The sequence below is a fragment of the Anthonomus grandis genome, chromosome 4 (genome assembly GCF_022605725.1).
Source record: "Anthonomus grandis grandis chromosome 4, icAntGran1.3, whole genome shotgun sequence".
Taxonomy (NCBI): Eukaryota; Metazoa; Arthropoda; class Insecta; order Coleoptera; family Curculionidae; genus Anthonomus; species Anthonomus grandis.
In genome coordinates this window covers 8,741,882-8,765,096 of record NC_065549.1, presented here as the reverse complement: position 1 = coordinate 8,765,096, position 23,215 = coordinate 8,741,882, and the positions used below count along the sequence as shown (strand labels likewise).

At 32.2% G+C, this 23,215-nt stretch overlaps 1 protein-coding gene across 1 annotated transcript in view; it reads left to right on the top strand.

The window, feature by feature from the left end:
• The window catches only part of LOC126735527 (trace amine-associated receptor 1), a 116,640-nt gene that overhangs the window by 25,591 nt on the left and 67,834 nt on the right, over positions 1-23,215 (top strand). Inside the window, exon 2 of the mRNA XM_050439568.1 lies at positions 22,990-23,066. The gene's annotated coding sequence lies outside the window, so the exon portion shown is untranslated. The remainder of the gene's footprint in view (positions 1-22,989; positions 23,067-23,215) is intronic.

Genomic DNA, 23,215 nt, shown 5'->3' with positions numbered 1-23,215 from the left:
TTTAGAAAACCTGCAATATCGTCGCCATCTTGAATCTGATTTTAATAAAATTTTGTAGTTTTGGGTTATCTACTATGATCAATCGATTGAGGTTAACGATATTTTTCTAGACATTTTAGATTTTTTGCATCCATAGTCAACTTTGTTATTTTTGATAGACGCCATATTGGATTTATATGTCATGTATAACAACCTTATCTTGATATGGTGAAAAATATAAATTTATTGAAAAAAACACTTTTTCACTTAGGCTACGAATCAATTATTTTGTTTTTTTTTTATTCAAATAAGAAAGTCATTTCATTATTATGAAAATTAAATTATCCCTAACTTACAACGATAAATAAAATTAAACAAATAACAATTAACCAAAATAAAATTAGTTATTAAAGTGTTCGAAAAAAACTCAATTTTTGTTATTACACAATGTACACCTCTCAAGCATTTTTGACAATTTGTCGTGGCATTTCTTGAATTGCTTGTCGAACGCCTGCTTCAAGTAGAAATCAAGAGGCGTCAAATCAGGTGAGCGGGCAGGCCACGCAATAGGACCTCGATTTCCTATCCAACTATTTCCATATTATTCATTTAGGTAATTAGAAATAATTGCAGAATTGTATGCAGCGGCACCATCATGTTGGCTATGTCATGAAGAGACAACTGTTCTAAGCTGGGATGTACGTAATTTTCAAGAGTTTTTAAGTGCTTTGGTCCTGTTAGGGTATCATTAAAAATGTTAAATAAAATATGTCCATTTAAAAAATACCTATGCAACCATTAAATCCCTATCTTGTTTGATGGTGAAAATCGCGGTTTCTAAATGGATTTGGCCCAATAAATAAATACTATTATGTCTATTAAAGACACCACAATTTGTAAGCTTGCTTTCGTCCAACTACAACACTTCTAAAGGAAATATAGGAGATTCCTAAATTATCTCGCAATCTATTAAAAGACGCTAAGCCTGGTTGTCGTCTTTCTAAAAACCGCTTATTGTAGAACATTTCCTACATTTCCCTCGCTCGTTCAGTATTTCTGTGGCGGAATATGAAGCAATCATGTAAATCTATCTTTTCTCTATTTGTAAATCTCTCCATCTTAAACTTATTGTTGAATAAAGAAAGTTTTATCACAAAAACGATTGTTTTTGTGATAAAACGTACGTATTTTAAAACACTTGATTAACATAAATCTTAGTGAAATAAACCAAAACATAATTATTTAAAATGTCAAACCTATTACAATGACCAATAACTTTAAAAATATCACAATTAAGTAAGAAATAATAAAGTTAAATATGGTTGCAAAAAATCTAAAATGCCTAGAAAATATCGTTAACGTCAATCGATTGGTCATAGTAGATATCCCAAAACTACTAAATTAAGCCTGATATTTTGAAAAACCCTGTAGATATCGCATCTGATTGGGCTTGGTACAGCACAACTCTTTCCCCATTTAACCGAACCTATATCTCTTACCTTTTACGAAATCCCGATGTATATCATTTAATCTGGGACACCCTAAATACACGTAAAGCATTCTGGATATCCAATTATTCTGCTCTACACCAATCAGATCCATGTGACACTTAAATGCTACATAAATCAAACGTTTGCAACTTATTCTAAAATAAAAGTATGAATGGAAGTCTATTTGAAAACTTTTCAGGCCTGTCTGAAAGACCATTTAAAACAGGGCACACGAAGAAATTGAATCGACTGGAAAAAGACGAATTACTGACAGTTTACTTCATGCTTTATAATCAAAACGATCAATCAATCCTTCTGCCGAACTAGACAGAAATAAAGCCGGTTCTGGAGCGTCTTATTTTTTTCACTTTAGAGTTTGTCTGTGTCAGAGACATTTTCGTTTTTTGATTGATCACATGCTAATCGAGATTTAACTAGGAAAAGAACCGATTAAAAAACATACTTTGGAAAGGCTTGGATTATAAATAAATTTAAGGATAATGCTATGGTTTTAAAGAAAATTTATGATCAAAATATGACTATCAAGTAACGCTCGTAAAGGGCGACTATATGAAAGAGAGAAAATTTCCCAAATTGTATTTTAAAAAGTTTTGGCAGAATGTCGTAACGTTAGCGATTTATAGCAAATAAACTTCAGAAGTGCAGCTCATCAAGTTTATGTCTCATAAAAGAACCTAGAAATTTCCTAACGCAATTTTCGCAGTTTCTGGTGGAGTCTCCATATATATTTCCCGAAATAATAATAAGGGGCATAACTTAAATGGATATGATGACATTTGTTAATTTAAAATAAATCCTAAAAATCTGCATAGCTAACCATATCACCCTTTCAAGAAAACACCTCATTATCCTTTACACAAATATGCGTTTTTTAACAAGCCCTTTAAAGGATTTACAAGGTTTATCCGGCACTTTGGCTTAGATCAACCGTCGTAGCGAGGAAAACTCATTTTAAAGTGCGACGGCCGCTATTTGCATTTTGTCTTATCAGCGCAATAAAACGAGAAAAGACTGCTATCGGCATGTGGGTGATGCAAAAGGGCCTCCCTTTGTTTTGAGGGTCGGAAACCGACGACCAAATAAAACCCTTAAATAGAGCTATGATTTTGCTATTTGCAAATCCACTTGTCTCGCCCCTTGTTGAAGAAGTATTATCTGGCTTTAAAGTGTAGTTTAGGAGAGCTTACTGGGTTTTTTTTATAAGGGGTATAGAGAAATATGTCGGAAAAATTCTAATTTTATAGTTTCTCTTAGAGGGGTTTGTGTTTTAATGAATAGTCAAATATGTTCTGGATCAAGAAATGACGATCCTTAAAGCACTCCATGTATAACTTAAATGAACCTGTTTTCCTATTTCATTTTATTTTACGACTATTCATTTTAATTATTTTTTATTTGATATGAAACTTGCCTAAAATTACTGTAATGATTTTTATAAATTCTTCCTTAATACTTCAATAATTTTTGAATCGATGACTCAATAGAATCATTAAGGATCTACAAGATATGTACAAGTAGTTCAATCAAAGGCATAACTTAAATGGGTACAATATTCGTTTATTAATTACCAACTCTTTAGTTGAAAACTCCCCGCACCTCTTTATTTGACATCTGACAGAAATTTCTTTCAATACTTTTTTGTTGGGGTATCTTTACAAATTATGTATTATTATAATATTTTTAGACCCACGTTTTTGTCATTTTTTTAGCGAAAATAGAATTTTACCTTTCGAAGTAGCTGCAATGACCTCTAGCGGCTGAGTAATGGACTTCAATATAATTTCCAGCATTACAATGTTAATTGCAATGAAATATATACATTGTTAAACATTCAAAAGTTGGAGACAAAACAAATGATATTATTATTAATGTTTTAAACAAACAGAAACTTGGTATTCATAAAATATAGTTAAAGGGCTAAAGATATAGTTGGGTCAACTCGATCAAAAGCTTTAGAGAGGTTTGAGTAGACAGAGTCAACTTGAATCTCCAAAGTAGAAGAGAGATATTAAAAGACTTCCTGGAAGTTGAATATTTTTATTTATTTTAGGAACCATACATCAAGAAAATAATAAGTTTTAATTCAACTGCCTGGGAAAATATTGTAATTTATTCCAGGCACACAACCAAGCACAACGGATCAGAGAATCAACAAACTGCAATTCAACTGCCTGGAAGAATGATTTCTTTTATTCCAGGTAGTTAAGCGAATTTAACCACATATTGCTATTTGCAATTATTAGTATACATTAAATATCCACGTATTCCACGTTGCCGTAAAAACTGCGATATTTTCACAACATACAAGATTCTTAACAATGTAATACAGTCTCCTGACTTGTGTCAGCTTAATTTAAATGTTCCTCCTACTACAGTGCTCACACAGACTAGATTATTCTACCCTGAACAACATCATACACTGTATAGTGACAACTGTGCAATGGATAGAGTGATGATTAACTCAAATAGTGTCAGTATAGATTTGTTTCATTGTTCTCTAAGTTCACTTCGACGAATTTTAAAATCTGCTTAAGTGGAATATAATTTTATATCTTGACTTTGCTTAAAGTGTGTCTTCTTTTCTATTGTAGTTACTCTGTTTTAAACCATTATTGTCCTTATATTTTATTGATGTTACCTGTTATCTGTCTTTTATGCTAGATATTTAATGATAGTACTAATACTTCAAGTGCTTTATTGCGATATAAAATCTTATTTTATTGAGTATTTTTTATACTATATTTATTTTGTAAATTGGTTAATTACCGCAATATACTAAATTGAGTTGAATTGAATTCTTTTGGGCCACTTTTATAACAAAGACTTTTTTTTAGATTCTACCAATATATTAGGCGAGGAACATTATTAATGGGATACTTGGTACAATGTCAGCCTCCTGTGTGCAAGTGATACCATCAAAATTAATTACTTCATTAGGCATATTTTGATTCTTTCCGGGCAAAGGCAAACCTCTCTTGGATTATTTTTATTTAAATCTATGCATTGCACGTAAAATATTTCCTTCTCCAGACTTATTTTGTTTACATTAGTATTTCTTTTTATCTTCCATACAATTCCATTATTTTTCATGGCAGCCTGTTTGTAAGTCGAAGTCTGTACAGGGTGTCCAAATTTGGCCACTTGTAGGTTGTTATAAGAGATAAAGCCTTGCGGTTTTCGCATTACTATGCTACTTTTGAGGGTAAAAACTAATAATTATGGAAATTTTCACGCGATCCTGTAATAATGTGGTTCTTATTCAGCAGTTAAGTTAAAGACTACGAGGACTGCAAGTATACAGAAAAGAACAAATACTGTTCAAACTTCACATACTGAAGAAGATCGAGGAGGTTCAATTAAGAATCAATGGCTATGGTGGCTATCGACTTCTTATCAGATGATTTTTTTAATGAGAAATTAGTTTTTAAAAAAATGACACAAATGGAAAGTATGTTCAACTGCCTGGAATAAGACAAATATGTATTCAACTGCCTGGAATAAGTCAAAAATGTATTTAACTGCCTGGAATAACTGAAAAATGTCTTCAGATACCTGAAATAAAATGGAAATAAATTAAAAATCGATAAATAGCACAACGACCCACTTAAGAAGCCGGCCGGCTCCACCTGTTTCTGTTTACAAACAAGGTGTTTATCTTTACAACAATTTATCACTGTTTTTATAGTATATAAAAGATGTTACTAAGATATTTCTTAATAATAACTACATTAACTTTCCTTTCCGAAATTTCACTTAAAAACTCAAATTTAAAAGAGTATATCAAACGATCCCCATTAAGTTCCATGAGAAGTTTGTCATAGTTTTGTTTATGTTTATGAAACCAAATATGTCACTGTGAAAAATTTGACAGCTGTCATAGTTTTAATACAGAGTGATTTTGAAAATTTTTGAATTTGGGATCTCCCTTGGATCTCCGTTATCAGTTAACATATTAAAGAAGTAAAAAATTGTTTTGCTAGGTACTTCTATTGGAATGATTTAGGATTTTGAAATAAAAAATAAAATTATATTTTTTTATATGTAACACTGTATATTTATGCACTTATTATAAAAAATGCACAAATAAGAGACAATTTTCCTAAAATAATTATCTCTTAGTTTAATTTTAATAGTAGGTCATAATCGTGCATCTCAGAAAGAATGATAGATTATATATTTTTAAAAAGGAAAAAATAAAGCGGATTTTTTATTTTAAAATATGCAGGGTGATATTTAAAAAACATAAGTTAATTTTTTAGTATTTATTATTATTATTATTATTTACTATTTCAATACGTTAAATATTAACGGAGATACAAAAGGGTGTCTCACTTAAAACATTGAAAGTAGTAAACAACAACATCGTTCGAGTTCAACATGTGCACAGGGGCAAGGGGGTGTTCTATTTATAAACATATACATCGATTCTATGTTGTCAAGATTACACAGATTTTCAAAAGGGGAATTTTCAGCTATATATCATCGTATGTAATCATATTAATTTAACTTATTGGTGTTAGATTTTGTATTAAAAATAAAAAGTACAAATAGATCTTCAAAGCAAAAAAAAATTAATAACATTCTTATTTCTAAAAGCGCTTCTAAAAAATATGGAATGGCAACACCGCAAGCAAAAACTGATGTCGTCGTGTCAAATGGCTTTGTGTTTACATTCAGAATTTGAGAAGTTCTGTGATTTTTCTTTAGTTTTTCTTTAGTCTCATTTCAGTGTTTTTCTAAACTGTTACGATGGTAATACTTGTGCCGCACCATAGAAAAAAAAATCAAGTCGATTTTTTCACAAGTAAATACCGATACTGTCATAACATCATGACACTGTCATCATGAACGTAGAATAATAAAAACTTATTAAGAAATATATAATAATTATATAATATTTAATTTCAATAAAAATGCTTTTTATTAGATAGGTACCTTTACTCTAATAGAGTACGTTAAAAAAATGTATAAAGAGTTCATAAACGGTAATATTGTTAATAATTTAAAGCATAATCGCATTATTAATAACTATTTATCATGTAAATATTTTTTAACGATGCCACTGATAAAGATTCCTTGTATCGGTGGAATCAACAATGCCATCAAGCAGCGTTGCGCTGTTATTTTTTTTCTTTAATATAGGGACGTTATCCGCGTTTATTTAACTTTGAATATTGACTTTTTTATAGAGGATCTTATCATATTTTATTAAAGAAAATGCTTCATAATTTTTAAAGAAGAACAGTAGTACTGTTTTGTGCCGGTCAAAATAATTGACTAATTTTTATGATATTATTAAGTATTTTTTTGCCAGTTCTACATAACCATTTGACATCATTGCATCATAGATGTTTCAAGTAAACCAACTGCTCATAGTTTCCCGGGCAATGCTAATTCAAGCCGTTTCATAAAAAAAAGCGAAAACTGCAAGGATCTATCTCTTATAGCAAGCGAGATAACCTACGAGAGTGTCCAAATTTGAACATCTTGTACATTTTTTATTCCATTTAAGCAGTTCCTCCTGAAGTTTATCAAAATTATAAATTTTAAGAGACCTTTGATATCTTATAGTAGAATAATATTGTTTAAAAAAAAATTAAGGTTTAAAATACAAAAAACCACCAAACAAGTCAGTTTTTTGCCTCACACAAATAAGAAAAAAAACTGGTCTCTCAAAGACAGATTTCCTCAAACCGTGACTCGTGCGGTGATAAATCTATTGCAGGCCAGCGAGTCTTATTTATCAACTCTATTGAAAGAGGATGGATATGGGCCCCATTGATTTATAAATCGGCCAAAAAAAGGGGCGAGGAGCCATCAGACGCACGGACACCAGCGATTACAAAAAGCCGAAACGGCTTTATCGGCCCCAGGAGTAAATGATGGTCGGTTTCAATGTCGCGCAGCGTCAGATTCATATTTCCCGTGGATTTTTCCGACGGCGACGATGACGACGCGACGGTCTCCCCTGAGCCAAATAATGTAGATAAAAGTTGCCAATACGTGTCGTTAGTTTCGACATGAGCATGGTTGTTTTTTTTTGATGGAAGTGGCTGGATAATGTAGATTGATGAGGCAAAATGAGGAAAAAAGGCGTAAAATTTAGTAGAAAATATGTTTTTTTTTCTTGGACAGAAAATTTAATTTTACCGAAAAAGTCTTCAGGGGAACTTTTACATTACGTTTATACAGGGTGTACCATATCGTTATGTTTTTTCAAATTTTGCGGGCATAAAGTACGCTTTATTTTAAGTAAAAAAAAAACGCAAAACTTGTAGCTCCCTTTTTATTTGTTTCAAAGTTACACGTGCATGAATGTTGAGAAGAATTTGTAAGGTAAATAGAAAATGATTTTATTAAAAAAATTAATTGATAATATTTTTCAATTGTCTACCTCCTTGTTGAATGCAGGCTTGTGCCCGTAAGCCAACAGATGACGTAGTTATCCGTATTTGACCCCTGTTTTGTCTTATTTGTTCAGCAGTTTGCTAAATACGGTCCAATAATTCTTCCGTTGTATTTGAAACTTGCGCATAGAGCAAATCTTTCATGTACCCCCATAAATAAAAATCAAGGGGATTGTGATCGGGTGATCTAGGTGGCCAGGCAACAAGACCACCTCGACCAATCCATCTTGAATAGTTGCCAGTTTTGAATAACAATTTCGAAATGCGGTGAAGCCCCATTCATTTGGAACCACATGTGTAGACGAATATTAAGTGGGACATCCTCCAAAAATGCTTGCAGTTCTTATATAGGAAACTAAAGGTAACCGTCTGCATTCAATTTTGCAGGAAGCAGAATAGGATTAATCAACAAGTCATCCATTAAAGCAGCCCAAACGTTAACATAAAATTCATGTTGAAAATTACAAGGACGTACAGCTTTTCGATTTTCTGATTCCCACCTATGCAGGTTTCTCAGATTTGTAATACCACCACGCCTTGTAAATGCCGATTCATCTGTCCACAGGACTATTCTGCAGAAATGAAAATTAAGACGGGACTGTCTTAGTATCCAGTTAAAATAAACTAGACGAGGATCGTGATCTTCCTCAACCTTGTAACTTACGATAATGATACCGATGTAAGTCTTCATGTTTTAAAATTCGCTAAACATTCGCGGTACTCCGACTTGTGTAGCGATTCGACGTACACTGATAGTTGGATCTCTTTAAAATTTTAATGCATTTAAAAGATTAATTGAAAATTTTGTATTGTCTGAAATTGTATCCTAAATGATTCATAAAAATAATTGTTTTATTGAATTTATCTCTTGTTTTGCCTAAAACTGTGACTATTTTAATGGTTTTAAAATTTGCTATTATCATTTTGTATAATTAATTAGTTCTTAGGTAATTTTCTATGGGTTTTATATGTAATATTGGTTTTTTTCATGTGTTATGCATAGTCTTTTAATAATTCTATTTTATAGTATCTTTTATTATACGACATGCTCCAAAGTTGGGTTGTGACTGGACTTCTGAAGGAGGTACTTCTGGAAAACCGGAGGCTGCGATTGTCCATGAAATACCGGGGCGAATAAATGCATTATTGTTATTATTAGTATCTAATACTCGTTGATCAAAGTCTGCTGCAAGTTCACTTCGCGATCAAAATAATAATCATGCAGTCCGCATTCCCGAAATTGTCTGTGTACTTCCAGAACTGTTCTGTAATGAGGAATGCGCCTATTTGGAAACCGATGTTCATATTCGATAACTGCTTGACGAGCACTGCCGTTACAGTAGCCATATAACAAAATACATGTCTGCGTACTCTTGAGAAGAAAATCGGTAGGGCATTTTGATAAAGATACCGTCACTCACTAAGAAACTAGGAATAACTGCCTTGTTTATCATAAAACAATTTTGTTGGTATTTATTGTGATCTCCGAAAAAAATTGAAGTAGTTTTTATACACTTTAGAAATGTATTTTTAGTATTATTCTATAACAGTCATGAATGAGGTTGAAACAAATTTGAAAGAGAACTTTGAAACAAATAAAAATTAACCTACAAGTTTTGGGATTTTTTTACTTAAAATGAAGCGTACTTTATGCCTCTAAAATTTGAACATAACGATATGGGACACCTTGTATATCCTGTTTTTATTCAAACAGCTCGCAATTACCCGCAAATATCATTAGTTCTTTTTATTTTTCAATTGCAACTGATCTTAAGCAAAAAACTATCCCAGCTTCTACAATAAACCCTTTAGAATAATTACAGAATATGTCTGTATCGAATACATTTCTTTGTATGCCTGTTACTACTGAAGAAATTATGAATATTTTGACTCAAATAAAAAATCTTCTGGCTGAGATAGTATTTCTAATAAAGTGTTTTTAACTCTTCCAATCTTGGCATTGACATCACTGGCCAATTAATGATTTTTTCTTGAGTGGTAACTTTCCTAGCCTTCTAAGAAGAGCCATTGTGGTTCCTATACATAAGCAAAGTAAAGACAAATTATAGGCCTATCTTCTTGCTGCCTACTCTAACTAAAATTGTGGAAAAACTTATATAGAAAAGGATGGTAGAAATTTTGAAATTGTTAGTAATAATTTTTCGATAGAAAGTATATAACAGTTAAAAAGCTCTTGTGGCCAAATAAGAAAATCTATTAAAATTTAATTTCTTTATATCATTTAAAATAATTTGAGTTTTAAACTAACTTAATTTGTCGGGATTTGAGTTGCGGCCATTTGCCGACAACAGAGTCGAGTTTCATGTTATCCAAAATATCCTTTTTAGCCTTACAACGCAGTAGCTGATCAAGCTTTTCAACTCCATAGAGGATCTTAAATAATTCTTAATATGCTTTAAAATACTATTGTATCAATACATTTCTTCTGTTATCAATATGTTGCAAATATCAAAGAATTATTGTAATAGCTGAAATCGTTTTGGTAACTACTTTCGTCAATAAACTCAATTAAGACATCGCAATAACGGCAAAGCATTCCTTTCTGTAGAAACTATTAAAATTATAATTGGTGGCAGAGCCCCTACTGTCGTCTAGCCTTTTTGGCTGTACTCGCTTTCTGTAATGTTTTATAAATTCTTGATCGATGTCAGTATCCATTTGTTCAGCTAAGACTTATTATTATAATATTGATTTGATCCTGATCTTCCCGAAGGGCCTTTAATGTAGCTGTGGTGGAAGAAATAATGCTTAAAGCATCTATTATATTCAATTCCCCCTTTTCGAGAATTTCAGTTATAACTTTCATCTTATAAAGAATATTAAAAAAAAAAAACTAAGAGAAATAAGAAAGTCGAATGATTTTAAAAGCTTTTTTAATCCCAATGCTTTAGTCCTTATTTTAGAGTCGTTCAAGCGATCACTTAATATGTCATCAAGGACTTTAACAATGGGTTCTTATGACGTGCTTACAGCTTTAAGACTTTCAGCTCTGGCTGTCCATCTCGTTCTGGATAATTTTTTTAATCCCATAGCGTTTTCAATATCCACTAATCTAGATCGAAGGCGTTCTGCAATTTTTGTGCTAGAACTAAAAAAATACGTACACGTCCTCCAATATGTTAAATATATCTGCCTTAATTGGACTTGCTGAGCAGCTATGCTCAAGGGCAGTATTTGTGCGGTGTGCCTGGCAGGAGATATGTGGAACATAATGACCTACATTTTCGGAAATTTTTTGTTGACTCCCTTTCAACTTTCCGGACATAGCAGGAGGAAAATCATAGGATTGAAATGCCAGTTTGGATAAGTCAATATTATTTGTTGTTAAGATTTAAATTAAGTCCGTAGCAGCGCCTTAACTTGTTTTATTTGTTACTCTCTTAACACCTATTAATCTTTCTTTTGAACTACCCATGCTATCGACAGTGCGTACGAGTACAAATAGAATCTTCTTGTTGCTTGTATCTGGTGTATGGTCAGCCATAACTGTGTAGCACGATGACGCATTTATCTCTTCAATACCTATATTTCTAACATAATCAGATAGCAAACTTATAAGTAGCACTTCAGGAGAAGACTTTTTTAATTTTAATATTTTCGTGAAAATAGCTAAAAGCTTCCCGAAATGTATCAGGCAGACCAATGACGGAAAAAGAAAATAGGACCAGACCGAGCCACGTAACACAATATTATGTTGAAGCTGATTTCATTGGGATTGTGAGGGAACGAAAGTATATTCCTCAATGTATAGTGAAAGTGTATTCTAAATGTATTCTTCCGCCATAAAAATACGTTACTAAGCAGTATTAGACATTTAGTTGGGATAATCCGAATAGTTAGTTAGGCTCGTGAAGACAATATTTGAATTTTTGACCTACCTAAATTTTATTTTTAAATTAATCATTTTTATTTAATAAAATTCAAGCCTATTTTTCCTAACTGTAAAGTTAATAATTACATGCAGTAAAACACTTATAGCTGGATAATCCGAATAGTTAGTAAAGTTAGTCTTATTTTTAAATTAATAAATTTCCTTTCATAAAATTCAACCTTGTTTGTCTTAACTGTAGAACTATTAATACATTACTATGCAGTATAATAGAACTTTAGTTGGGATATTCAGGATAATTAGTTAGGTTAGTTGGGACAAATCTGTATTTTTATTTCAACTAAGTCTTATTTTTAAAATAATAAATTTCCTTTCACAAAATTCAAGCTTGTTTGTCCCAACTGTAGAATTATGAATCCATTATTATACAGTCATAAACCTTTAGTTTAGATATTCACGATAGTTAGTTTGGTTAGTTAGGAGAAATTTGTATTTTTGTCCGAACTAAATTTTATTTTACATTAATAAATTTCTTTTTATAAACTTCAGGCTTATTTGTCCCAACTACAGCTTTATTAGGAGCGGAGGCTCCTCCCCCAAGTGTCCGTCATTGCTTCTCAGTTTGGATTTCAAGCTTCAAAAAATACCAGTGACACAGTATTTCACTTATAGGAAAAACTCTATTTGTGGTTTAATGACAGAGAAGCAGCGGCTTGTTTTTTGTGATATTTCTAAGGCCTTTGACTGTGTATCGCATGAGTTGTTGTTGCGAAAACTTGAAGTATATGGGCTTAAAGGGAATATGCTACAATGGTTTCGGACATATCTGTCGGAAAGAAGCTCAGTTATCTTTAAGGGTTCCATATCTGATCAGTTGAGAATTCCAGCAGGGGTAGCACAAGGATTTGTTTCCACGGCCCCTTCTTTTTCTTCTTTATGTCAATGACTTACCCTCAATATTAAGACATGAGCAGTATACTTTTTTTGCTGATGATACCACATTGCTATGGTATGATACAGATGCACATTCTCTACTTAAGAAACTTAATGAGAACTTGTGCGTAAAATTTGGTGTGACTGTAATAATTTGTCCTTTAATGTAACTAAAACAAATATTTGAATTTTTAAGTGAAGACTAGAGAATATACTTTTGAACACAGAGCCTATTTTAAACACAAATGATAACAATTTTTTGGGCCTAATAATAGATAAAAAATTAAAGTTCGATAGACATTTAGAACAATAATGCGGAGGGTTGTTGGGTGGGGTCAGAAATAAAACAGAAACCTGTTTACTTAAATGTTGACGTTTCGACTTATATTCAGGACACTGAAATGGATAATGTTTTTTTCAACAAAAAAATATAAAAAAAATAATATAAAACTCAAACAAGGCGTAATATAATAAAACTAAAACACAAAATTTTATTTTTGTCAAAGAGTGTATGTCCCAAATTTAGATCTCACAGAGTATTAAAAAATTAAGTTTCTGGTTTTGAACGTATATCTACTAATCTTTAGCTTATAAAGATAACATCGAATCATAAAAATTAAATAAATAAACGCTCGGAAGAATAAAAACATTTGTTTCTTGGCTTATTGTTGATTCTAGTTTGCCCACAATAACACCTACAATTTAACCCATGTTCAAAATAATTCTACGCTCCTGCTAAAAACCTAGACTTAGGTAAGAGGTGTAATGTATAAGAAATAAATTTTATATTTTTGTTATTAACATTTTTTTTACGGATTGTACCTAAATTTAATTTTAATTGTGTCGTGGTTTTTGTTTTTTTTTTGTTGTTTTAATTTTTGTACACGTAAGGAATATCTATTTTAATAATGTTTTTTATGTACTTCAAATCATTTTCTTTCATCTCTGTGATTGCTTGAATGTTATTTTTTTTTGTTGAAAAAAACATTATTTATTTCAGTGTCCTGAGGATGACTTAATATAAGTCGAAACCCACCCAACAACCCTCCGCAATATTAAAGATATTGAGTCACAAACACAAAACTGAAAATTTAGAACAATTATCCCTAAAACTTGCTTCTGGTTGCTTTGCATTAAAAGCCATTGCCAGTCAACTTAATAAACAAATATCAAAAAGTGCTTATTTTGCCTTAATCGATTCCCAGTTGAGGTATGGTATCTGCTTTTGGGGATATTGCTCAGGTTACTTGTTTCGATCTATCTTTATTTTGCAAAGCTGTAAGATACCTCTGCAATATCGAATATAGAGAATCTTGTAAAGCACATTTTATTTCTGAACAAATTTTAACCTTAACATCAATATTTATACTCAAATCTGTTTGGTTAATGTATAAAAACTACTCGACAGCAATTACTTCTCAGAATACTATTGTTACTCGCTCTACATTTAAAATAAGCCTTCCTATACTAGATCTTTCATGAGTTATCATTATGTACTTTAGTAAGTAACTGTTTAACCATCTTCCTATTTCCATTAGAACGATTTCTAATATAAAATAATTGAATTTAATTCAGAAGGAAGGTTAGGAAAATATTACTCAAAGGAGCCTATTATAGTATTATAGTGATTATTTATTAGAGAATATTTAGCCGTATTGTAATTTTATTCTATACATTTTATAGTTATATATACATTTTATTCATATATTTATAAGTTTTATTTTATGCAGTAGATAATTTAATATAGAAAAGTTTTGTCTATAGGAATTTTGTATTTTCACAACATATGGTGTAGTAAAAGACCAGAACTCAGACCAGTACCGGATCAGCAACTACAGTAAACTGGAAACCATACATCGTCAACCAGATATCCGTAAAACGGTTAAATCTGAAAGTAGAAAGTAAGTAAGAAATTAGTATGCATGAACAGCTTATGATGAATGAGGATAAATTGTAAAGTCAGCTAAGATCCACCCGGGGTTGTAAAAGCTACAGAGAGGGAGACCACTGTCTGGAATATTTCAAAATTGTTTTTTTCTGGCACAATCTTTATGTACTTATAAAAAACATCATTTATTCAACATTAAAAAAATATATTTAATAACACTACTTCAGTTCTCTATTGCTGTCCAGATCAGAAATTGCACTTCTCATAACAAAAGATAAAAATCTCGCTTCTTACCCCTTTTGTCCATTTATACGTCTTATTTCAAAAGACTTCCACGCCCAAACCAACAAAACAAACATCTCGAACTGAAAACTCCTGAAAGTCACAAAAGAACCCCCCGAAAATAATAAATTTTCGTTTCGTAGCCCCTGATAGCCGCGTCTCAATTTAAAGAACCTCAGCACGCTATCTTATCTTTAGAGTATCGTAAATTTGCCGTGAATTTAGTGCATATAATCTGTCCGGGGCTCTCGTAACGTCCATAAAAAGAAAATAAAACGCGGACAAGGACGTATATATTGATTTAAGGTTGTAAAATGTTGCAGCCTATAATCGCTTCCCCCTTCCCCATATAGGACTATAAATTATTATGGTTAAACATATATTTAACTTTACGACATGTATGATATTTTCAATAATCGTTAATAATAATTGAAACTAGGAAAATATTTATTATTTATTATTATAGGCCGGTTATAAATTGAAATAGTTGTTAGTTAATTGGGTTTTAATTAGTTTCTTTTCGGTATTTTGGTTTCATTTTAATTAATTGAAAGTTTTTTTAACGGGACAATTACGTTTTGTGTGAAAATTCACGTCCCTGATCACCCAACATGAAATTACTAACATCCAATTAAACCTCGAATTTTTGATAAATTAGCTAAAAGTTTCCCTGAAGAAGAAATATTTTCTTTAGAAACTCACTTCCTTCATCGCATTGTATAATATTCTGTAAACCCTTAATGGTAAAAAAAGCCTCTTTAGGCTAGTTTTGCTTCATTTTTCGTGACCATAAATTTCCACTAAAATAAATGAAAAAACTCCCATAATTCCTCTTACAAATTGAATAAAAACGACCTCTCAACCTAATAAAAAGAGCCATTAAAAGCGGAATAATAAGCTGTCAAGATGGACAAAGATTATATACGGAACACGGCTCGGATTATCTGTTGTTAAGAGGGCGTTCGAGAAGAAATATAAGTGGAAAAGACTGTTCATCACCGCAGCCTTTTTTGTAACCCACAGTCGAAAAAACAAAACGACCAATAAAAATGATTTATTCCAAAGATCTCCTCGTTTCTGGTTAATTGATTTCGAGGGCTACTTTGGAAAACAAATCGTTTTATTGCGTGTTTTCGCTCGTTTGTATTGTAAGTGTATAAATCTTAGTTTGGATTTGGGATGACAGGTAGGATGGTAGGTGATGATGTAGGATGATTTTTTGGGCTAAACTGTTTTTTTTATTATTAAGACAATCGTGACATTTTTTCGAAATATAATTTTATATAGATTTTCCAATTTTTTAAAATAATATGTTCATTTTGTATATTTTTTTATTAATTTTTTAAAAATTAAAAGTACATGACTTTTTATGTGTTATAAATTAAAAAAAAAACATCATCTCAACATCGACAAAAAAAGAAAAATTTCAAATATTAAAATGATGAATTTCAGTACTTATACAATTTCTTGTTAACATACAATTTTTTTCAAGGCTTAAATAACCCGAAAAAACGAATATTACCTAAAAAAAAAGTAGTTATTTGAAAATGTAGTATGTTCAGATTAACTCCTATACAAAGCAATTCATAAGGAAATGTCAATACTTCAGGTACGTATTCAAAACCCAAAAATAAATATAAAAACTTATACAAATATAAAATCCGCAAGGCCATCGTTTCCGAAATACATGGTGTTAAAGATTTTTTAAATAAAATATATAATAACGTAAATATTGGAGTAAAAATTGGCATTCAGGTTTTTTTGGGATAAAATAATTTAAGTCTACTCTTAGTATAGCTCTTACTTATAGGCAGCGCTACTTACATGTCTTTTTACTATTTTGAATGATCATAACTTTTTTCTATAGCCATGTATTACATTTTTAAGTAAATCAAATAATTCCTTTATTTTTACGTCAAGACATATACCTGTTAAAAGTTGATATGAACAACGGTTTTCGAGATATACTTTAAAAAATGCATGTAAATCATTGTGATTTTCCACTAATTTTTATTACGTTAGCCATGTAATTATTTTTTATTTCTATGTTTACCAACCAATAAAACAGCAATGTTTGCTGAAAGCAGACCAAAAACCGAAACTATGTTTGCTGAAACCGCTGCTAGAAGCAGCGGTCACCCTATAATACACGTGAAAAAATACGTTTTTTGATTTGTACTTGATGATCATAATTTTTTTTTGAAACGTTTTGTATAGGTTTGCCTTGAAATAAATTATGTGATACTTTTTGTTAGACGCCACTAAAAAGCACCCGATTCCCGTCACCATTCGACTACACTGCTGCTAGAAGCAGCGGTTTCTGGCAATAAGAATTAATGTAATAATAATTTAATTAAAATAAAAAATAGCATTTCTGGAATAATAATAATTATTGATTCTTTAAATATTTAAATATAAATAAAGGATGCAAACAAGAAAATTGAATTATTAATTTTATACATAATACCCTAATTTAAGTATCAAAAAAATGCAGTTTGGTTGAACGATCCAATGGTGTGGAAATGAATTTTTTTTTTTGAAGAAATATTTTGAAAATTTTTTTTGGGCGGACATGGATTTATTTGATTTTGGATATTATTTAAAATTACTATAGTTTATTTTTGAGAAAGTGTTGTTTGAAAAATTTATTTTTCTACTAACTGTAGCATCACGAATATATCGGCTGGTCGAAGACCTGGGAACTTATCATCACACCACCCGAAAAACGACCCGAGAACGTAGGTGAATCATCGTGGAACCGTGCCTGCTCAAGTAAAAACGATGGCATGCAGTCGTTGCGATTTTGGGGGGTAAACAAGTCGGCTCTTGACTCGATGTGGCTATCTTTTCACGTATTATAATATTAAAGTTTTTGATAATTATTAAGTGTTTTATGTTTAAAACCTTCATGAGTTATTATAGTGCAGCGGTGGGATTAAAACGCTCTATCCGAAGCAGTTTTCGTGTAATTTTGTGACTATATGTATTGTTTTATTGTGTTTAAGTTTACTGTTATTTTTTTTTTGGAGTTAATAATATTTTGGCCTAGTTCGGTTGTGTAAGCTGTTGTTTGCTGTTGTTAGTTGTTGTTGTTGGATAACGCTACGTGCACTCGTACGTGCAGCTAAGAAACTTTTTTTTTTTTTAAATTGTTTTGTCTTTATAACAAAACATGGGTAAAAAGCGTAGGCGTCCTAGTAGCTCTACTAATTCTACGAGTAGCAGCTCTAGTACTTCATCTAGTAGTGATTGTGCAGGACGATACAAAAGAAAACATAAACAAAGAAAAACTCATAGAAAAACAACTGTAAGTACTCCGGAACATAACTTAAATACCTCCAAATCAATTTCTACGAAAGATAGTGGAAATCAAACACTCTCCTCAGTGTCAGACCCTAGTAAAGTAGTAGATAACCGCTTACAGCGTCCTATAGAAAAAGTTTTTGTTCAAGTACATAATACAAATAGGCCATTTGAAGAAAGTTTGTCCCACAACGAAAGGCGTAATATTCAATCGCAAAATAGTGATCGTTTGACACACGTACGTGATGTAGACGTTACACACAGACGTGATACGGTCAGGAGGTCACTAAATCAGGCAAATTGGGACAACATACAAACCATTCCTGAAGCGAACATCACAGAGAGTCCACGCTCTGATGTTTATGGTGCAAACGAAACTGAATCGAACAAACGAATTAAACAGCTGGAAGAATTGGTAAACCTGTTATTACAAAATAACAATAGGGGCGCTGTACGCTTATCTATTAAGCCCGACTGTATCCCAGAATTTTCGCCTGGAAATCATGGTGAGAACTGTAGTAAGTGGCTAGACAAAATTGATCAGCTGTCACAGATCAATAGGTGGGACGAGAAAACGACGATCTATCATATGCAGTCGAGATTATCAGGGCTAGCCAGAACTTGGTATAATAGTCTTGATGATTATAAACATACTTGGAGTGAATGGAAGCAACTACTGATTGAAGCATTTCCAGACTATCATGATTTTCCTATGGCTATAAGAAAACTAGTTCGCCGCATTAAGTTACCTGATGAGAGTTGGACTGAATACTACTTTGGAAAAATGCAGTTACTTTGCCAATGCGAAATATCAGGAAAAAATGCTGTAGCTATGCTGATCGATGGAAATGCAAGACTCTTTAATGCTGAAATGGCAGAATTAACTCAGCTCGAAAGCTTGCCACCTAAAAAAATAATTTTGCGTGCAATAAAAAGTGTTAAAATACCACCCAATCACATTGGCTTGGTGCGATGTTCAAATTCGGATGGTTATGATGGTGACGTTTTTGTGGATCTTCGAAAGTCTTTTGAGCCTACAAAAGAATCCATTGTTCCAAGATGTGTGACTTCTACGTCAGATTTAAGACTTCCAATTCTGAACACGTCAGAAAATACTATTAGTATTTTGCAAGACCAAGTTGTTGCTAGAGGGATTCCATGCATACAAAATGGTACACAGGTTGTAGGTATTTTACTACGCTTGATATGGCTAGTGGATATCACCAGATAAAAATAGCGGAGGACTCAATACAGAAAACAGCATTCGTTACGCCGGACGATTTTAGGTGCAATGAGATTTTCAACAGCTCTGGCATACATGGATGACATACTTGTGCCATCCCCAAGTTTTGAATCTGGATTAATAGCCCTCGCTGATGTACTTGAAACTTTTAGGGATGCAGGAGTTACTTTACGCCTGTCAAAATGCCAGTTTTTTTTACATCATATAGATTATCTTGGTCACGAGATAAGTGCCAGTGGTATTCGACCGGGCACTATGAAAATCAAGGCCGTGGATAATTTTCCTATTCCTAAAAATGTCCACCAAATTCGTCAATTCGTTGGGCTATGCAGCTATTTTAGAAAATACGTAAAAGACTTTGCTCAAGTTGCACGCCCGTTGACTTCCTTAACGAAAAAGGATGTTAGTTTTGAATGGGGAGAAGCACAGAGTAACGCCTTTATTAAACTTAAACAAAAACTAATTGAGAGACCCGTTTTAGCAATCTATAATTCTTGCCTAAATACAGAGCTTCATACTGACGCTTCAAAGCTTGGTCTCGGCGGTATACTAATGCAGCAACAAGCCGACAATAGGCTAAGACCTGTAATGTATTATAGCCGACAAACTACCAAAGAAGAACAAAGATACCATTCGTTCGAGCTAGAAACTTTGGCTGTTGTGAATTCTTTGCAGAGGTTTCGAGTTTACTTGCTGGGACTACACTTTAAAATAGTCACCGATTGTAACGCTATAAGGACGGCCATGACGAAACGTGACCTTATCCCTAGAATTGGTAGATGGTGGCTCATTACGCAAGAGTATAATTTTACTATTGAGTACCGACCAGGGACGAAAATGGCTCACGTAGACGCACTGAGTCGTAACCCTGTGGAAGAACCCAAGGAAACACAGGAAACTATTGATATCTTTCAGGTAGACATAACAAATGATGATTGGGTTTTGGCAACTCAAATAAAAGATGAACGTTGTAAATATTTAATTGAAGTTCTCTCGTCCAAACCAAAAGATCATGAAGAACGACAGATACACAAAGATTTTAAGCTTAAGGATGGCAGATTATATAAAAATATGGAAAATGGACTAAGATGGTATGTACCTAAAACAGCTCGACGAGTTGTAACCATGTTCCATCATGATAATATGGGTCACTTTGCACTTGAGAGGACTCTAGAAAATATTATAAGTATTGGTTTCCTAGGATGAGGAAGTATGTAAGTCGATATATCTCAGCTTGTTTAGCTTGTGCATACAATAAGGTACCCAGTGGAAAGAAGGAGGGTCACTTACATCCAATCCCAAAGGCAACGATTCCAATGGATACCTTACACCTGGATCATTTAGGACCTTTTGTAACAAGTACAAAAGGAAATGCTTATTTGATAATGACAATAGATGCTTTTACAAAATTTTTATTTGTGAAGCCGGTGAAAAACACAAAGGCTGGACCAGTTAAAACTTTTTTGGAATATATTTTCCAGACATTTGGCGTACCTAGGCGAATAATATGTGACAGAGGCTCATGTTTTACGAGTGAGACTTTTAAAGAATTTACCAAAAATCTTGGTATACAGGTCATTTTAAATGCCACAGCAACACCACGTGCAAATGGCCAAATAGAACGTTACAACCGGACAATATTGTCATCAATAGCAGCTTCTCATGAAGATGAGAGGAAGTGGGATAACACAATTAGTTTTATTACGTTTAGTATGAACTCTTCGACTAATAAAGCGACAGGGAAAAGTCCCTACGAGTTGCTATTTGGGTACAAGCCTAGGGGAATGCACGATTCATTTCTAAGTGGGGCTGTATCTTACGAAAAAGTGGATAACGATATCCATAAAACTAGAAAAGAAGCTGGAAAACGAATCCAGGACGATCAGGATAGGCAAAAGGCTTATTTTGATAAAAAAAGAAAGAAGTGTCACAAGTACCTAGTAGGGGATTTAGTAGTCCTACGACGGGCAAATCTTGCAAATGACGGTAAAAGTGCAAAGTTAGTGCCCAATTATCAGGGTCTCTTTATAGTAAAAGAGGTACTTGAAAATGACAGATACGTAGTAGAAGACCTGCCAGGGTCAAAACGTTCAAAAAAGAAATACAGAGGTATTAGTTCGGTCGACCGTATGAAGCTTTTTACGGCTGCTTGTGAAAGCAGTAGTAGTAGTGACTCAGACACGAAAGCTGAGGAAAATGTTTTAGTTAATGACAAATGATTTAGATAAATAAAGGAGACTGAGGAAATTTGTGATGTTAGTGGAATGTCTAGCTAGCATCTACGTTGACTCCAACGTTCCTGTCTCCAAAGTGTAATTTGTTTGATAATATGTATGTATTTGTTTTTACAGGTAACTATGGGAAAAGTTTTCCGGGACGGAAAAGATGGTAGCACGGCCGAGTGTAGCATCACGAATATATCGGCTGGTCGAAGACCTGGGAATTTATCATCATACCACCCGAAAAACGACCCGAGAACGTAGGTGAATCATCGTGGAACCGTGCCTGCTCAAGTAAAAACGATGGCATGCAGTCGTTGCGATTTTGGGGGGTAAACAAGTCGGCTCTTGACTCGATGTGGCTATCTTTTCACGTATTATAATATTAAAGTTTTTGATAATTATTAAGTGTTTTATGTTTAAAACCTTCATGAGTTATTATATAACTTATAAGAAAATTTTTCATTTTATTTCCCTGCCTGATTGAATCTTTTATTTGACTATATCATGCTTATTATTTTTTATATTAAATTGTGCTAATTAATAAGAATGGAAATAGAAAAAAAATATATAAATACTGTAAGAGCAATGTCATTTCCTCACTGTGGATGCTTTTGCTGGATCAAACTTCATCCATGTAAGGAAATTATGCACTTTGCTCCTTTGTGTTATACAAATAACTATTTTTTTTTTAATTCTCTATATGTGGACATATTGAAAGGAAAAGCCCAATTTAAACAATAAGGTATTGCATATTTAGAAAAAATAAATAAATGAAAAACAAAATTTATAAAAATATTGTAGTATTGTACTTTTACTCTTAAATATACAGTGCTTTCATTTCAATGAAAATTTTTCAATGCAATATTTTTTTCAGTATCTTATTACTACATATTTTATTTAATATTTATCTAACATACTATAGGTACACACAAACGTTAAACAAACGGAAAAAAGAGGTTTATAAATTATTTTAATATAAAACTTTTTACATGTATTGTTCGAAACGACCACCTTCTTATCTAATGAAAGTACGTATGCATTCTATATTAGTTTTTTTCTTACATCAACATCATTATATATATTTTTTTTAAATATTGTGACAAGAAAATTACAAATTTTTCAATTGTAGATATGTCAAAAAACATACCAAAAATTTGGAAAATGCTTAAAAGAAACTAGGGGTTCATAGCTCTTACTCTTCTAAATCAAAAGATTTACAATAAGAGAGTATATAATTAATTATATAGAGAGTTTTAGACTCACAAAATTGCCAATGTTTCAATTTTTAAGAATACTAAGAAATAATTAATTACGATTTATCTGCATCCTAAAACCAAATTAAAAACATCAATTTTTTTTGTTAATTTTCAGCATATTTGTTCGTAAGTGAACATCCTACTCGACCAGAATGCTGATGGATCGAAAGGCGTAAATTTCACAACTCACAGGTAAAAATATAAATTCCATTATAAAATTTCATATAGTTTTAACGTGCGTGTGACAGAAACAATTTAGCGGAGCCAGTCTTTAAACGTTTTCCCGAATAAAACGTTTTTACGTTAAATGTCGTGCATTTTTATTGACAAAATCGATAAAA